This window comes from Macrobrachium rosenbergii, chromosome 20 (assembly GCF_040412425.1).
Source record: "Macrobrachium rosenbergii isolate ZJJX-2024 chromosome 20, ASM4041242v1, whole genome shotgun sequence".
In the NCBI taxonomy this organism is placed as follows: domain Eukaryota; kingdom Metazoa; phylum Arthropoda; class Malacostraca; order Decapoda; family Palaemonidae; genus Macrobrachium; species Macrobrachium rosenbergii.
The window spans coordinates 12364660-12385000 of record NC_089760.1 but is presented as its reverse complement, the minus strand read 5'-3'; the positions used below and the strand labels follow the sequence as shown (position 1 = coordinate 12385000).

The following is a 20341-nucleotide window of genomic DNA, read 5'->3' as shown; positions in this document are numbered from 1 at the left end:
AGGCTGTTCGGTCAGTGTGTGACCTTTTCTTACCTCTTTTCTCTCCACTGAAAGGTGTCCTTATACCCTTTCTCTGCAGACAGTATTTTGGCCACTGGTTTACCGAGTTCAGCTCTTTCACGTGGTCTCAAGACATCAGGCAGGCCACCACTTCCCAGATTTATTTCGAGGCGATTAACAAATCTCAAACTGCTTGCTTCGGTGACTTACTATAACCCTAACTGCTCAGCTTTGAAATTCTCTCCTAGCTTCCGTGTCACATATTTTTTTTTTTTCTTTCATCCTTCGGACTGACTCTGATAACTTTTATTTTCATCAAGAATTGAAAAGATAAGGCACTGGAGCTCCTGTCCTATTTATATACTTTTTTTTTTTAACATTACAAGGGTTTGATCCGCTAAGGACCATTTTGCCGTCGTCAACCTCTCTCTCTCTCTCTCTCTCTCTCTCTCTCTCTCTCTCTCTCTCTATATATATATATATATATATATATATATATATATATATATATATATATATATATTTATATATTTATATATATATATATATATATATATATATATATATATATATATATATTACTGTATATATATACACACACACGCACAAACTATATTCTTGTATTCTGCCTATATATACGTAATTTGTTATTCAAATGTATGTACTGTACACATTTATATCGACATTACCTTGAGATCCTCTTAAAGCGATTTCCAGAAACACGTCTGCAAGGAATTATTATGGGAACCAAGAAATGCTTTAAACATTCAACCTAAATACTATTGGAACTCTTTACGATTTTATTGTATGTTTAACTTTTAACCTCATTCATTCCGGTAAAGACGTTCTTTTTACGCGTTAGCAACATAAAAGTACTGGCATACTGTTCACGAAGACTGCCCTTACAGGAACAAAGCTATTTTGTGTCGACCCTTGTGTTCAAGCGGATGGTCCCAGTTCTTTACACAATATTGAAGAAGAGGAAATCAAAGAAGACGGGCCGTAGTACAACGCCTTGTAATCACGAGATGTGAAATGCTCTTCTTCTTTCAATATAAACTTCAACAGCGCGGGTATTTGAGTGTGCGTTTGGGCCCTTTTAAGTGTTTATCAGAAACAGATGGTTATCACTTGCGGACAAAGAGACTCGACGAGATAAGCCGTGGTTGCTATTTTACGTCACATGCCTTTAGACTTTTGTTTTAATCACTGCTTGGCTAGGCGCTGTGTGATATATGCACACCTATCGTATAATAGAAACTCGCCTGTTTATATGCTTGTAGATGCTCTTGTATGTTGACATAACTGCGGATTTAACTTTTAGTCACGTGTATACATACATACTGTACATTATATGTATACATATATTAGTGTGTGTGTGTGTGTGTGTATCTATGACATACAGTACACTGAGATTTTGTTGAACTCCAGAACTTATTTCCTTTATCAGCACTGAGTACATCTACAATGAAAGTCATTTCATACATATGGCTATTAGAGTGACTTCATTTTACAGCGGAAGATAGAAAAGAATATTCTACCTTTCCTTTGTAATAAAACAACATCCAGGCAGCCAGCATTGGCTAACTGTCATATTATGTGCAAAACCGGGCGCCATCTTGCCATCAAACTAATGAATAGAATTCTGTGGATCTCACTCTTAATCTCGGAAATAGAGACTATAATGAGAAAAAAACGTGCTGACGTTGCAACTTTTACACCCAACGCTAAACAGAAATGTAAGGAAGTTTGAAAAAGGAGAAAAAAAAGATAACAGCTTATCTTTTAAGATGGACCATTCAGAGAATGAGAGGCTCTTCAATTTCACGGCAGATTAAGATCGATGACAAATTTTCAGGAATGTCAGATAAACTTCCGGTAGAATTTTCTGTCAGATTGAGCATGGATTTTTAAAAAGCAAACAAGTTCATTATATCTTGAAAGTTAATCATTCGCGCTTTGTTATTTTGCAGACACGAAAACTGACAAACCACCGACAAGTATTGGTTACCTTCATAAAATAATTAAGCAAATTTCACATTATTTCAAAGTCTGATCACACACACATAATAAATAAATATATATATATATATATATATATATATATATATATATATATATATATATATATATATATATATATATATATATATATATATATATATATATATATATATATATTACACTACAAAATACAATAATATTGAAGGAGGGTTTATAGATGAATACAATATAATTATTGTCTTCGTTTTTTGCTGCTTGTGATGATATAAAGCAGGAATGGGACTAAAGCCTATTGAGACTGATTTATATACGAATTCGGATTATGCGGGGTTGTCATGGCCAAAGCTTTCTAAATTAGTATGAATTTTCCTACAGCGACCGAACTTCTGATTCATTTTCATAACCTGAGTGAATATGACGAAGTTACACTGTTGTTACAAGAAGCTGAACAATTTAAACCGATGGAATAAATGGAGTACAAGAAACAGTTCCGTAAATGCTTTGTAAAATCCAAATGCACTTTACCAGTCATGAAATTTGCTGTCATTATAATAACAAAATTCATCAAACCTTAGTGGCTTTTCTGTGATGGCGTTTACACTTTCGAAATTCTCGGTAATCAAAATAATTAAAAATACTCATAGTAGCATGAGTTTTGAAATGTAGAAACAAATCCACAGTTATGTATATGTACATTCATTTGAAGATAAATCTGTACAGGAAGCTTTCGGGAAACCCCCGTTTTCGAACAGTTTCCCGAAAGCTTTCTGTACAGATTTATCTTCAAATACTATATGTACATATACATAACTGTGCATTTGTTTCTCCAATCAAAACAATATTTTCAAAAAACGCTCAAAACATTCCTCTTGAAGTATTCGATAACGAGAATTTTCATTTTGCCAGAGCACAAAACTAACAACTTTACTTTTAATATATGATTGATAGTAAGTTTATCTTAACTTGACTACTGGATTAAAATATTCCAAATAACGTTTTGAAGAACGAACTTGTTTTTCCTACAGACAGGACCTGTGCGGAGGATTCCGGATGTTAAGTTTCCGTTTTGGAGTGATAAATTTTGTATTTTTCACTGCCACCTATCTCTTACCCTAGTCCCAGCTCCCGGATGTAACAGAGAGAGAGAGAGAGAGAGAGAGAGAGAGAGAGAGAGAGAGAGAGAGAGAGAGGCCATTTCTCATTCAAGGGAAAAAAATTGCAGGGTCAGGATAATTTTCAGCATACTGTTCGGTCTCACATTACAGGCAAATTAATAACGTCCCTAGACAATACTTATGAAAACAAAGATTCAAAGACATTACTAAGAGGAACGATAGAATAGATAGACTCACTAAAATATCCGCAACTGTTTGTTAACAGCTGCTTAAAAAACTGTAAATGAGATCAAGTAAGTGCCCTCCACAGTACTTACAATTCCTATGTTTCTAATTCAGAGCACTGAGGGAACACTAAATTCAGTTTGAGCAAGTCTGTACTCAAACTCATTGCTAAGGTGGTTTTTCATGTAACGAGTTAGGTCTAAAACAGCTCAAGTACGCAGAGTAATTATTGTTTCCTGTACGCATACCGGATGTCATATAGCAACTGCCTAGCTGCGAGATGCTTTTAGCCGGACTTAATGATCAAATTTTTAGCAAACACATATCACAAAGTGCTTTTATTTATCTTCTTAATGCAGTGTGTAAAACAACAGCAGCACTGATATATGTCACTGGATTCCTGCTTAGTGCAGTGTGACAACAATAGTAGCACTGCTATATGTCACTGGATTCCTGCTTAGTGCAGTGTGACAACAATAGTAGCACTGCTATATGTCACTGGATTCCTGCTTTAAAATTTCAGATTTTTCAAACTTAAATTAACCGACATACGCAAGTGGACCTCACTAAGGGTGTCCCTCTCGTTACACAATTTTTCCGCTCTAGCTGTAAACACGAAGAAAAGCTGAAGCTTTAATTTCTTATTATGAGTTAGCTTCCATAATATATTAAGCTGGGCCCTTGGAATTTCCATGGATATTTAGCATTAAGGAAATCCAATTACCGTACTTAACGGAGATAGTTTACGAGTGGAATTTTTCCAGTGTTTTTCTAAATTATATTTATAACTCAAAGACGTTAATATTTGGAGAAATTTATATACGAACCGTTGAATGATTGCCAATTCCGCAAGATGGAAATGTGAAAGCTTTTGAACGCCATGAAAACTATAATCAGAAAATGATTACGGTATTTAGATTTAGTAGTAACTCGTTCACCGGGAATATTCAGCCTGGAATTTATTTGCCTTTTGAAGACTGAATAATTCATAGGTTCATCTGAAAAACGTGGCGTAAAGCATGCACTTTATCATGTTTTCAAGAATACCCAGTGCATTTGTGAGTGTGTGTGTGTACATGCATACATGTTTGTGTGTGTGTGTGTGTGTGTGTGTGTGTGTGTGTGTATATATATATATATATATATATATATATATATATATATATATATATATATATATATATATATATAAAGATGTGTGTATGTGTTGTTCTTAGGTAGAATTCAAAAGCTACTCTACACGGTGAAATTTTGCTAAAAGCTCATTTGACCCACAACCATTTACAAAGCTTATGTGAAGCATCGTCGTTGTAGACACCATCAAACATCTGCATAACCGAATAAACAGAGGTTCGAACGGACTAAAGTTTGTCCACGGTATTTGCTCTCCATATGGCCGTGTCCCAGTTGGATGAGGTCGCATATCGTTCACTGTTTGCCTCCAAATCTGAGACTTTCTTATCGAATGGTAAAGCGGTATGATTTTCTCTCTCTCTCTCTCTCTCTCTCTCTCTCTCTCTCTCTCTCTCTCTCTCTCTCTCTTAGTTACTGAGTACCGTATATTGGAATAACGCTTCAAGCATGTGCTAAGTCCTTCAGATATCAAAACGATATATTTAAAGATATTTTACGAAGAAAAAAAAACACAAGCGTTCGAAGAAAAAAACACAATATATACTGTATATATATATATATATATATATATATATATATATATATATATATATATATATATATATATATATATATATATATGTGTGTGTGTGTGTGTGTGTGTGTGTGTGTGTGTGTGTGTGCGCGTGTGTGTTTGTGTATGATAAGAAAAGGAATTAGTTATGAGTGGTGCGAAACGGTTGATGTTGACAGATGACAAAGTGCTGACTGGCGATTATGAAAGAAAATGGGAATAAAAGTAATGATTCGAAAGCGTTCTCAAGTAATATAAACAAGCGATAGTCTACGAGGGCAAGTAGAGACCAGAAAGACTGGATGGTGGAAAAATGGAAGCACTTGATTTTTATAATCATTTCCGAGTAAATGTAATGGATGACGGTAAGATCAGTTGATCCCCGATCCTCTTTATCTGCCGAGAGCAACCGGGTTCGCTGAACAGTAGCACCAATATGCGGTAAATGTGCCTCACTGTCGAACTTCTCAGTTCCAGAGGTCCTTTATTCCTCACACTGTGGAACAGCCTCCCAGAGGATGTCGTGCTATTGGAACTTCAGAAGTTCAATCGAAAATGCAATGCATTGCTACCCTAATACTGTTCCACTTGCATTTTAATAAATTTTTACCTATTTATGTATTTATTTTATTTTTTTCTTTTTTAATAAGTGGGATCTCTTCTTTCTGTATTCCCCTTTACTTCCTCTTACTTCTTCCTTATGAACTCCATATTTTTTGGAAGCTTGAATTTCAGGTCAATGGCCCCTGTGGGCTTGTTCCATATGAGTGGGTTTCATCTACTGAATAATGATATGTGAATCGATATAAGTACCGAGATATGTGCGGTAGACTGGGAAGAGACATGGGCTGTCTCTGGAAGTAAAATTTGGAATGGTGGACTTTTGAGTCAACTCTCAGCAAGTGTAGTCTGGATGCTGAATGCAAATGAAGGGGAAAATGTATAAGAGGCATAAGAATAATTGAGAGGATGAGAAATGTGAAGCTATGATTGAAGCGGTAAAAGGGGGAAGGGTGAGAAGACCCCAAAAGGGTTGGATAGATGGGGTGTGACAGACATACTGGAAAGAAAGTACCTTACGTATGTATAATTATATTGATAGATAGATAAATAGATAGATACATATACTACTATACTACTACTACTACTTGGTAAACATTGTTCCTTTTATCATATTTCTTTTTATACTTTTATTGTTTTATGTAAAAATCCTTTTCTTTAAAGCCTGAATCTGTTTTTAACTTTTATTTTATTATTTATAGCTTTGAAAATGGGACAGATGGTCCTGAAACGTCAGCTAAATAAAGTTCAATGAAAGGAAAAAAGGAATTTATGATACATTCGTTTTATATATTTATTTATTTGTCCACCTTTTCTCTCGGAGGGCTAGTTTTTCCTCTTCATTTTCTACCTAATACAGCTGTATTTCACTGATCTGAGTTTACAGATAGACTCTGGGTTTTTAAATCATCTCAACAATGGAGCCAGCGTGCCGCCATTGTATCACGAGACCCACGCACGTAAATGCAGTACACTGAGAGAGAGAGAGAGAGAGAGAGAGAGAGAGAGAGAGAGAGAGAGAGAGAGAGAGAGAGAGGAATTCTTTATTTATATATGGCTACCGTCACTCCACGTCCATTGCTGTTGAAAGCTGATTTCACGCCAGCCATTCGCATGCGTGTCTGGCAACAACATTAGAAAGTTTGGTAGCAATAATATAGCCAGATTTCATCAGATCGCTTCGTTCGCCGTCATACTCAATTCTCACCGAGTCATTAAATGAAAATAATAGTAGAAGCTCGATGGTGAAGAACTTTTAGACAGATTACAGGAAATGTTATGAACTTTTACAAGAATAATTTAAATGGATGAATTAACATAATTCATCCTTGCAATCCCTAAGTTTGCCACCTGATCTTTCTAGAAATTGTTCTGTTTTACATAGTGCTTGTAGGCTATACTACCAGTGAATAACTTCATTCGTCATTCACTGAAAATTTGTGTATTATACATTTCAAGCGATACGGAAATCCTCTGAGATAAAATTCTGAAGGTTCCGATAGGGGAGTGTTTGTGACATCTGCTAATTTAACACCAACAAATCTCACTTTGCTTGAAAAAAAATGCATTTCTAATCAGTTGACCTAACTGGTAATAACGGAAACGGCACGGAAACATGGCTTGATAAACTCGTTAGGTATATTTTCAGCATCAGTTTTTTTTTTTTTTTTATCACACTGAGCAAGTCATCAGTTGGAGTTTTCATTTACGTAAAATATTTTCTATCTTGTCAGTTTACTTGTTTTTGTTAGCCAGCTTACTTTTTTAGTTTTCGGTAAGAGAAAACTACTGAGATGGCTTTGTGTGTCCGCCCGCACTTTTTCTGTTCGCCCTCAGATCTAAAAACTACTGAGGCTAGAGGGCTGCAAATTGGTATGTTGATCGTCCTTCCTCCAATCTTCAAACATACCAAATTGCAGCCCTCTTGCCTCAGTAGTTTTTATTTTATTTAAGATTAAAGTTAGCTATGATCGTGCGTCTGGCAACGCTATGGGACATGCCACCATCGGGCCGTGGCTGAAAGTTTCATGGGCCATGGCTCATACCGTGAATTTTCGCATTTACGAATATTAAAGCGTCAAATATCACTCAATATCGCGATCACTATGCCTAAGTAATAACTTATCCCAGAGGAATTGCAACTGATAAGTGCATCTGCCCCGGCCAGGATTCGAACCTCTTTTTTAAGCGAATTTCAGAGAGGCATATTTGTTGTTTTTGGTTTATGCTTAATCAAGTTTCTTTTGAAAAAGCACGAAATTCTCTTGCAGTTTTCACTTGGCACTAAAAGTATATGCAACGTTTATCCATAAATACAAGTAATTTATGGTACAAGTATGGCTAGTTTATGCAACGATGTTCCCGTCAAGGGCATAAGCGCAGCTGTATAACTAAAAAATTAAGGTCTAAATATGATTTCCTTCCTAGTATGGTCTTGGAATCTCTTCTTAACTATTATACTATACCGCAAAATATGCTATTCTGTCTAGATTCCTTAGTATTTTCTGTATTGGAGAGTATCCCAGTTGCACTGGCTACCTAGCACTTCAAACCAATTTGTGTCTCACCCATCCTGACTTTTCTCACTTGTATCATAGTGAATACAGAGAATAAATGGATTCAACAAGTCTGGAATTCATACATGTAGGCTTTTACCACGTCAAAAGGCGTTTCCGTTATTATCCTGATTCATTTTTCTGTTCATTTTATTATTTTATATTAGAATTCTGGGTGGTGACAGTTCAGGGAATCCCCTGAAAGTGGAAATTTTAAAATCTAGGGAATCTTCTAACACAGATTTTTTTCAGCTTGACTTAAAGGCAATTAAAGCACTGAAAGCGTCTCTCTCTCTCTCTCTCTGTGTGTGTGTGTGTGTGTGTGTGTGTGTGTGTGTGTGTGTGTGTGTGTGTGTGGGTCTCGCTGTGCAAGCGGTAGTGTTCAGCTCACAAATGAATGACTAGCGTTCGGTCCGCGAACCAGCTAAGACAGGGGCGATAAATGTACGTTCTCTTCAAACCCAATATGGTTCTTCTAAGTACGTGATTGCAATTTTGACTCAGTTGTAGGTCTCAGAGTGAGAGAGAGAGAGAGAGAGAGAGAGAGAGAGAGAGAGAGAGAGAGAGAGAGAGAGAGAGAGAGACTACGTTCAGTGCTTTAACTGCCCTTAAATCAAGCTTCAAAAAATCTCAGTGTTAGAAGATTCCTTAGATTTTAAAATTTCCACTTTCAGGGGATTCCCTGAACTGACACCACCCAGAATTCAAATATAAAGTAATAAAATGAAAGGAAAAGTGAATCAGGATAATAACGGAAACTCCTTTTGACGTGGTAAAAGCCACGAATGTGAGTGATCGGTACTACGCTAAATATGTTTACAATAATATTGTCCAAAGCCTTGTTATTATCATATGATTGGGATCGGAATACCTCTTTCCCTCCCTTTCCTGAGAATGGGTAAAATAGATGGAAACGATTAATCTTTCTCCGAATCATGTGAGTCACGTGTTTTATAACCTGCTGTCTAATCTTATCAAGACTGAATCCGCAAGGAGACTGTGCCTTCCCTTGCTTAAGGTGTCAATTTCACGGCAAGAGTTGATATCACTCTTATAGCTTAGTTTTACGGTGATAACATCCAACTTTTCTTTAATATCGACCGTTTCATTTCCATCTTCCTTTCCACTACTAGGTAAACTAGCAAAACATGTAACCTTATGGTACAAATTATTTCAAGATTGTCATAGTTTTCATATTTTTAATCAATCGAGTAACTATGTTATAGTCTTACCCAATATGATTTGCTTCTTAACTTCAGACAATTTGAGAGCGCGTAAAATTAATTCAAAATTAAGTTGATGCTCATCTGTTTTTTCAATCTTTCGAAGGCTGTTTTTAATTGCATCGAGAATCAATATTCTATGAAATACATTAGCAGTTGTGGCAAAAGATTTTTGTATGAAATCCATCGATGGTGTTTAACTCGCTCTGCCGTTTGCATAAATCACGTAATGATTTTACTTTATAATGAAGATAATCCTTTAATGTAATGATTTCACTTTACAATGAATATCAATCCTACTTGCAAGATAAATTTTTCATTCATCGAAAACATGGAAATTTCTGATTGACTTATTGTAATGTTTCTCATTTTATGTCCAGCGGGGTGTCCATTTCCTGTACCAATTTTTTAGGCCCTTGAAAACTTCCTTTTCAGAAATTGTGATTTCATGTAAATTCTTTTGGAGATGATTTTGTAGAATTATCGCAAATGGCAAGGGAAAGATTAAGCCTGTCGTAAAAAAAAAAAACTCCAATATGAATTCAGATCCGCAAGTTTTACGCAATATATAACAAGTAAAAAATGCGCCGAAGAAACAAGTATTCTGTATGAGCCGCGGCCCATGAAGCTTTCAGCCACGGCCGGTGGTGGCTTGTCCTTTAGCGTTGCCAGACGCACGATTATGGCTAACTTTAACCTTAAGTCAAATAAAAACTTTTGAGGCTAGAGGGCTACAATTTGGTATGTCTGATGACTGGAGGGTGGATGATCAACATACCAATTTGCAGCCCTCTAGCCTCAGTAGTTTTTCAAGATCCGAGGTCGGACAGAAAAAGTGGGGACAGAAAGAGCGCCGACGGACAGACAAAGCCATCTCAATAGTTTTCCTTTACAGAACACTAAAAGGTTTATAAAGCAACGCACGTTTCGTCTGCTGTTTTCAGCACAGGACACGTCTATTCTTTTGGAAGAAGACTGATGTACAATTTCTTTCTTTAAGCCTATTGAAGAACTTGCTTCGAAGTCACTTTGATTAGTTTAATGGGAAAATGTACAGAGTATTAAGAAGAAAAAGTGAAGAAGGAAAGAAAACAGAAAAACAGATAGTGAATGCATACGGTTAGTAAACAGCCCAGGTCTCACTATAATAAATCTTTCAAAAATGCAGGAATAGAAAGCTGAATATACGGATTGTTATATATACATACATACATACATACATACATACATACATACATACATACATATATGTTATATATATATATATATATATATATATATATATATATATGTATATATAATATATATGTGTATGTATGTATGTATGTATGTATGTCTAGTTTAGATACAGAGATTGATGTAATCATCAAACTGTACCTCCAAATACGCAACGCTAAGACGTTATGTAAATGCTGCAAATGCTTTAGTAAATGAATATGTATGGGAGGGTAACTTATTCCACACAAAGAGCGAGTGTTCATATAAATATCTGCAAGGTGAAAGTGTTCTTCCGAACCTCTTTTTATCCCATAATCCACTCCCGAAGGACTTTTTTCTTAGCATTCTCTTATCGTCACCTTATCGGCAGTCGCCGAGAATTTCTTATCAACAGAAACTTGACGAATCGGCTCATTTTCGCTAGCAAACTTACTTTTTTTTTTTTTTGTTTTTTTGCTTTAACATCAAATTACAGTTAATGTCAAAATGTTGACTTAGTTACGTCATAAAAATTACGTTGAACTTTTAAGTTGAAATACTGCATTGGTATTCACAAACTTGTTAATTTAGGGTTTTTTTATATTGACTGCCATAGCCGTATGAGTTTGTGTGTGTGTGTGTATATGTATATGTATATGTATATATATATATATATATATATATATATATATATATATATATATATATATATATAGATATATATATATATATATATACACACACATACACACACACACAATATAAATACATATCATATATCTCTATTTACACGCCATATAGTTACACATATATAATGTAACTGACCCCTAAAAAATTCATCTAGCCTCAGTCAGTTGGCCCAGCTGTCCTCCCAGGTAATGAGGAATAGAACGGCTCTGCAGAGAGAGAGAGAGAGAGAGAGAGAGAGAGAGAGAGAGAGAGAGAGAGAGAGAGAGAGAGAGAGAGAGATGGCAATGTGGGTATTTACGTCACACACACTCAACCCGTTCGATTCTATGCCATCGCTCGTTGAAGTCTACAAAAAAAAGAAAAAAAATTAAAGAACTATCTTAAAATACATCACAGAAAAGCCAACTGGCGACTGAAATAGAACAGCGTGCACATAGGGACCGGAATCGCTTAAAGCAAAACAATATTTCGGTGGCTTATAATCTCGAACCTGTCTCGATTTCAGATAGACTATGATAACATATTGCTCTCTGCTTGAAGGGAAAGAGAAGGCAGTTGCACTGCATTAGTCAAAGCAACGCAGGAAGCAATCAACACAGGAGATAAGAGCGAAAGCACTAGAGAGAGCTATTGGATATTAACCCCCCCCAAAAAAAAATCTGTTCTCTGATCTTCCCTACCAGTCAGTTAATCAAAGAGCACTTTACCGACTAACCTGCTTTCTATCCACACGTACTAACAACTTAGTCAATATAACATCTTTGTAACGTAAAGGTTACTCACCGTAGAGGTCAGAATGTTACAGAGAAGCAGCTAGTAGGGAATTCACCCGTCCTTCTGGAATTTAAAACCATCCTGACGATCTTAACCTGTGGAGAAAGGAAAGCATTATAAAAAAAAAACTTAAAACACGGAATAATTAATGCTAAAAACAGGCCTAAATACATTAAGCCCTGAAATACACAACATACACATATACATACATATATATATGTATGTGTCTTTTATTTATGTATGTATGTAATTTATGTATGTGTGTGTATATATATATATGCACACAGACACATTATATTATATATATATATATATATATATATATATATATATATATATATATATATATATATATATATATATATATAGCAAATATGGTTATATATAATTCGGGTCTATAATTTTTCACACGAAATTAACAGGAAATTCTTATGACTTAGCTACTTCATATATAATGATGGTAATGATATGCGTAGATTGCCAACAGTATGTTTACATGTGAATGAGATGTGCTAAAATTGCATATTATTTTTGTGAGTGTTGCACTTTTAAACGCATTTCTTTCCCGTGTTCTGTTCTTTTTTATGTTATAACAGCAGTAGTAATAGTAATAATATCGAAAGTCGTGGTAGTAATAGTAGTAATAGTAGTAGTATAGTAGTAGTAAAACACGGAAGCAGGATTCGAGTTATTTAATTTTTTCGAAAAGGTGTCAATAGAACTGTGACAAAGATGATTTTGAAGCGCCCGGAAAAAATTATTTTTTTATCTCTATGCGTGGATGTGTTTTCTGTTTATTAACTAATCTGTTATTTTATTTCTTTCTGATTTCCCTGTTTATGTAAATAAGGCACTGTATTTTATGTAAGATTGCTTCGTAATTTAACAATCTTTTGGGACTTTTCCAAATAATAATAATAATAATAATAATAATAATAATAATAATAATAATAATAATAATAATAATAATAAATAAATAAATAAATAAATAAATAAATAAGTCGACGAACATTCAAGGTCCAGTTGATAACAGGGGAAAGATACCCATCTGGTGTCATAACCTCCTTTTCACAAATAAACCTTTTAAAAACAGTACTCTCAGCTTACGATAGCTCCAGCCATCATCTTCCTTGTGATCAAGGTCAACAGACCATGCCTGTGATATGATTTCCAGTCCGCCGATCTCCCGTTTATATATCTCTGGCCCTTAATCTCATTCACACACATGGTCCATTAGTAAGATAATATGTACTAAAAAAGAAAAATAATCAAGGAGAAGAATAATAAAGAAGAGAAAGGCCTGAGGGTATAACCTTCCCTCAATGAGGGAGACTGGGAGAAATCTAGATTCGCGCAGAAAGGAATACGTAAGAGAGATAAACAAACATTTGTGGGGATGAAAACCAGACGATGATATGAAGAGCAAGTTATGATGTGCAAACAATAACGCACAAACACACACACACATGCGCGCGCGCGATAGAATGCAGAGTAATCGAAGATACTTTAAAACTCACTACCCACAATGGCTGGCAGTAAAACATACAACAGCCTGGATAGCGCAACATGATAGGATTTTGTTTTTATGGTTAGTCAGTGGCAGCCGAAGCACGCCTGGCGCGAGGCAGTCCATTTATGAAAACGTAGGTTTTTGTATTCCCGTCGGAACTACATCCCATCTTAACGACTGCGAGAGAAGGATTTCTGAAAATCCACCCCGATTAAAATAAGGCAAGGGATTAGCGAGGGCCATGTAGAGGTATCTAACGGATCGTGGACGAGATCGAGGGATAAAAGTTATTTAACGAGAGGTCGCCTGAATTAAAATCATATCACAAGGATACTCTCAAGGTGTAGAGATTAGAAATTTTTTTGATAAACCTTGGACACTCAAAGATGACAGCAGGTGCTTTTGTAAGCTAAGAGTAGAACTGTAAAACGTTTACTGATAAAACTGTTTATATAACATGAATATAGATATACAGAGTTCTGTTTCCTCTAATAATAATAATAATAATAATCATCATCATCATCATCCAATAACCCATGGCACTCAGTAAACTTCACATGCCAAAGAATGTTCTGATTGGCTCAGTGTTCATTGCTCCGGTTATAACAACAATTCAAAATCTTTAGTGAAAATCCTGGAGAAATCGCTTAGGTCATATGAGGCAAATGTCACTTTATGTAACTTCAAGAATTTCCAAGAATTATCTCAGATCAGCTTGCTATTCTTTTCAGCTTAGACGAAAGCTTTGAATGGCTATGAAAAGGCCATTTTTTTTTACTATTTCTCCAAGAACGCAGGGAATCGTAATTTATAGGTAACCTGCCATTTTTATGGTGATAAATTATTCCGACACTGATAAGCAAAGTGAAACAATTTTGCAATATCGTTTAACAATACTTCATTTGAAGATACGTCTGTTTTTGGTTTGACTTAAGCCAGAATAAACATGGCATAGGTTACCTTCCTGTGAAATTTCACGACGGTCCGATGAAAGTGTGATAAACAATACGAAAGCAAAATAATATTAATAATAATACGAACAAAAGATTTCAGAATTTCACCATAGACATAGAGGTGCTTAATAACAATACTATAGTTGATATACATAGATGCCAACCCTTTTAAGAATAATAAAATACTGAAAATGATTGAAGGAGAAACTAAAAAAGATTACTTATCCCACAAACTCGAAACAGACAACTGTTATTTCCCTAAAAACCTGTTTTTCGTGCGAGTAATTTTTCAAAACACTGACTTTCCATGCCACGGTAGAGTTGTGTTTAGGTGAAATCTCTGTATTTTGCGCTTAATGTACAGCACATCAGAATGTTTGCCTTCACTGATACACTACAGTTCCATTATCCTCATACAAATGCCTAATCGAATGCGTCCAATTTTATTCTAATCAACTTTCCCACAATTTATTCATTTGAACTCGAGCCTGTATTATGAAATGCTATTTTATGTTATATAGGATGAATACTGAAACGGCATTCAGAACATGTTTTCATCACTATCTTTTAAATACGGTGGAGTTCATTAAGTCAAGTTTAGTAAAAAGGAGCGCAGCACCTCATCTCACTATATTCATTCCACATAAGCTAAGTATAAACAATTCAGTGTATTGCGCACTGTACTAAATTTTATTTGCAAAAAATTAAAATAAAAACGCTTCCACATTATATGCATTCGAACGATGTGCAGGTTAGTTTAAAGTTAATCTTTAACAATGAGCCACATTGTGTTCATCACATAGTTTGCGGTTTGCATATTACAAAATTCTGTAAGCTGAGAGAAGGAAAGCGAGAGAGCATTTGTATAAAGTTATCCTTTCGTGAGGCATTAATTCCAGTACATCTGCGAAAGTATTTATTCCATTTCGCAAAGAACATCCGGGACTCACTGAACAATTTTTGATTTTCAGAGGTTCTGGGATTGTTGAATAATAACTGTATTATGCAACCAAGAACAGCAGTTAGAGATTACAAACCCCCCATAAATGTGATAATGATTAATTATAATCTTCAAGCGTTTCCATCATAGTCCTCTTCGCATATTAGTCAAATTTATTGTACTTGAATTTTGCGTTATTATTTGATGCACTGGCGAATTTATGAGTGTATTAACAATAACAACTGTGATCGCATACTTGCCTTTACCCTTGTCTGTTTATAACGAAATGTCTCGAACACGGATAAACGGATTTTGAACGAATTTGGTGCATTCTGACGAAAATTCAAAATTATACAGAGACTCGCCAAAAGTGAATTATCTGGCTTTGTTCTTCCCTTAAATGTTTTCACAACTAACAATTAAACAGACAAACAGTTCATCATCTTCTTGGAGGGAAAAACAAATATTGGGTCTAATGTTCTACTTTTTTGGCCGTCCATTTTAGACACTTATCTGAACAGCAAACTTGCATTTCTGTTTACAAATTCCGGGACAACTGGCAAACCTAAATGAACCAATAACATCGTAGCTACGGCTGAGAGAGAGAGAGAGAGAGAGAGAGAGAGAGAGAGAGAGAGAGAGAGAGAGAGAGAGTTTACCCATCACTAGCGAGCTAGCTATCAAGTGATAACACAAAAGCGAAAACAGGAAGTCTCCCACTACATACAGATACTCATTTGAAAACAACATCTGGAAACATGGTGCGCACACCGCTGAATATTACTAAACGGTATTCGTCCTAACACCACTGTTTGCATAGTAATTAGTATTTTGCCTTGGCACTATCAAAACAACACCTTTTGAACCAAATTTGCTGATTTTTATTTTGCAATTTTGTAGAAGTTTTTCTTCTTATTTAAAGAGTCGGAGTTCACCTGTTTGAGTATTATTCAGCATACATAGTCACGTTACACACACACACACACACACACACACACACACACACACACATATATATATATATATATATATATATATATATATATATATATATATATATATATATATATATATATATATATATATATATATTGTCGTCTTAAGTATTGTCGTCTTAAGTACAATAACTGACTGAGTGTCATTTTGTTCAAAAACCCCACCAAATCTGTTTATTTTTTATATATATAATTTTACCATGGTAGATATGAGAGAAATGACTGGGATCCCGTAATGAAACAATGCATACACAAACAGTTGTGACTTTTTAATGAAGAAGGTTGTGCGTTTTTCAATTTATCATTTAATTTCTAATTAATTTATTTTAAAAATGGTATCAGTTCACTTCCCTTACGAGGCACAGGATGTGCAGATTTAGCAGGCCAAAAATATAGAGAGGTGTATAATTTACGAGTGAGAGGTGTATTTGTGAATCACTAATACATAGCCTAACTCAGCATCGTTCGGCAAAATCACGAATCGGGCAAGACTTCGGAAGGTGCCGGAAAATCGACTGTGTAGCCTAGGGTCAAACCAAAATGTCAAGACTCCTCTGGCATGGTGTTTACACTTGTGTGACAGACCTTTGAATGTCTTTGAGACAAACCCTGAGGCTATAATTATAAGATTATAGGGGTTGTTTTTAATTTCCTGGTATTTTAATCTCCTTCCTATTCAGCCCTGCAAAACCTATGAACGATAACATATATTTTTTTTTTTACCAAGATTTACTGTTCTATGTATAGCCCATTTATAAATATTTAACATTTTCATCTTATAATTAATGTAAATGAGGACATGAGAGATATCTTGATTACTTTGTAAAATGGTGATGTGGCATATGATGTTTTTGTTCTTCCAACAAAGAGAGAGAGAGAGAGAGAGAGATCTGTTTGTATAGGCTAGGTGTTTATTTTCTCACTCGTCCAACTTAGTCCATGTTATGCTTTATTTCATATTTCCTTGCTTACTAATTTATTCTTTACCTATGATATTATGAAATCAATATACTGTATTTGTAGAAAAGGGAAATGCCTCCAAGCATACTGTGACCACTGAAAGTGCCCCCTGGAGACAGTCTTATGCTGCTTATCCGTGGATTTAAACGCACGTGGGGCTTTTTGAAATATTGGCAACAGCGCCAAAATGTATGCCATGGTGATAGAAAATGTGATTCCGTTTCTTGTTATTGCATAAAAAACTTTATCAGTCGTGAACCTATGTAACTGACTTAGAATTCTGCGCAACGAAAAAGATGATATTTTATATCTGTAAAGGGAGAAATGGTGTTATCTCTTTGTTGTTGTTATAAATTTGGCACTATGCGGAGATTAAACACACGTGGGGAGGACCCAAACTGCCCCACCCGAGAGCTCATGTCATTTTGGTTTTATTATAGTAGACACACGCACATACGAACGCACACATATGTTAACGCTCTGTGAAACGCCTAATATACACTTACTTTAGATCTACAGACGCTGATGCATTAGAGAGGAAAATCTTCCCTCATGGTCCAGTTATTAGGCCTACTACCAGAGCATGGGAAACAATAAAAAAAAAAAAAATACTCGCGGAATTTTGTTTAGAAAATGAAGAGCTGAGATGCTGCTGAAATCTAGATGATAAAACACTATTCTCACATTGGTAAAGAAAAGATCTGAAACACTTGAAGTGAGAATTATAAGAACTTTCATAACCAACATTATTTGGCAACATTATTTGATGATTAGAAATACCATGTAAATTCTGCAAATGAAAGGGCGATTTCAAGCACTAAAAAACTTACTAAAAGGTAACGTGTACAGCTTAGACAGTAGTATCTTTTAAAAAAAAATAACTTTATTTAAGTTCTCTTTACTAAACCATCATTACCATTAATGATTTTATGCCAAGAAAACAATAACATTGTCTGCCAGAAATCTGAAACAAAATTCGTAAGTCATAGCAGGAAAAGCTTCAAGATATTCGATCAACATATGAGAAATGTATGTTGTCTTGTTAACCTGATCACCCAGAATTCTCGAGAATATAATTCGTAAGGGATTATAAAGCAAAAACACAGTAGCAGTTACTAGCAAGTACTATCTTTAACTCCTCTGCTGAAAGTCTCATTAAATAAAGACGGAGGGACAACTTGACAATGTAGTTACCGTCCACAACTATCATATAGCTTCTATGTGCTTCAGAAAGGAACTCTTGCCAACCCAGATTTTTCCCTGAAAATCATGTAAAGTAAACCGGTCAATAAAGTACTGGGGAAGCTCAAACACTTAAAGCCTAAAAAAATTACCCTGTGAAACACTACGAGAATATGAAGGAAAGAAACCAAATAGGCATACACGACCTTAAAAATACTGGTCAACCAACAAGTTTATATGAATGAGTCTTGAATATCCATTGGTGAGGTCCTCTTGAATGCAACTGGTTAGATATGAAGGATATCACAAGTACTTCCGAGTTTCCTAACCCTACCTGCTATTAAGAAATTAGTATCTAGACCTAAGGAACTTGTATAGATGGTTAAGCATTAACAGTTAAGCAACTCAAAAGAACACTGAAAGCATAGAGGTAATTACTACCTTTGGAGCAAGCACAGTGTTACATCATTACTGCTCATTAAAAAAAAAATGACTATTTAAAGTAAAAAAAAAACAAAACAATAAAATGTTATACAGAAATTTAGCATGTGCCCTTAAACACTGTCTATAAATATTTAATGTCCTCAAATGAAATTAAAATTTAGTGCAAGTAGCTCAGGACAGTATATACAATATAAGGAACAAGGATGTCAGCCAAAACCACAAAATCTTATCATCGGGTTCTGTTGGCAGCTCCAAATCACTAGCTTTTAAGGAAGGAATTATAGGTGTAATAGATCCAAAAATGTTAGATTTTAATTCATTTCAGCAACGATGAGGGTGAGTGAAATCTTGTGGCTTGGTTTCAAATTATCATTGCAACGTTCAGTGGTTCAGCTGATAGCAATTATGTCTTGAAGTTGAGTTATCCGTTAACTTGACTGTATTAATTTTTTACATGAAGGATTACCATTACTCTCAGACTTTTTTTAGTGGTACGGCCATGTTCTTTTGTTTTACAGTTGAGTGAACACTTTGTTCACAGTTCCTTTTCTGCTGTGGCATTGGGGATACACTGGCTTAACCGAGATGTCCACAGCTCAGCAGTGGTCATAGGTGCTGATGAATTTACCGATTTAACATTTTTTTTTTTTTTTTTGCAAAAATACCGTTCAGAACTAAACCGGTGCATTCCAGGAAAAATAGTAGGTTCCCTCAATGGCTAAAGATTATCAAAAGACTACCAAAATTCTTGATGAATTGTGCTGTGCTGGCCAGTAACCCCTGGGCCAACACAGTCTCTTCTTAACATAGAAGTCAACACAGGCAATGCAAGAAACCTTAGGTTTAAGAGATTGCGCTACGTCCACAAACAAAAATGAAAAAAAAAACATGAAAAAAAGACCCAGAGGTGCGTTCGATACCGAGGTTTTCCTCCTGTTACACCTTTCAAACCTTTTTGCTGTCAATTTCAGTTTAAGAGTGCTTGGCCTTTGGCCTAAATCCTATATTCTATTCTCACAAATTATCTTAAAACTATCATATTCCAAGAGCTTCCTTATTAATTTAACTAATTTTATAATTTAGGCTATCATGCCAAGCACTGGGGTACTTTCAACCATTTAGCGCTCTAGACAGTGAAATGAGGAGTTGCAGTGGTTGGACTGAATGATAAACAGATCTAGAAAATGATGGGAGAAAACCCACAGTTGTACTAAGAAGTAACAGTTAGAGAGGTTGGAGAGCAAGACTGAAGAGAGGAAGTGGAATGGGCGGTAAGGTAAAAGGCTAAGTTAATGCAGTTTGGGGCCGAAGAGCGCTGCAAACACC

General features: G+C 35.3%; 2 protein-coding genes across 5 annotated transcripts in view; one reads left to right on the top strand and one right to left on the bottom strand.

Annotated features, from left to right (window-relative positions):
- Positions 1-20341, bottom strand: part of Drep4 (DNA fragmentation factor-related protein 4) — a 100991-nt gene that overhangs the window by 14288 nt on the left and 66362 nt on the right. Inside the window, exon 7 of one of the 2 annotated variants that reach the window (XR_010856217.1) lies at positions 11973-12126. The gene's annotated coding sequence lies outside the window, so the exon portion shown is untranslated. The remainder of the gene's footprint in view (positions 1-11972; positions 12127-20341) is intronic. The other variant, XR_010856218.1, reaches the window with a different exon arrangement.
- The window catches only part of LOC136849049 (probable RNA-binding protein 46), a 52605-nt gene that overhangs the window by 7875 nt on the left and 24389 nt on the right, over positions 1-20341 (top strand). The gene's annotated exons all lie outside the window — the stretch shown is intronic.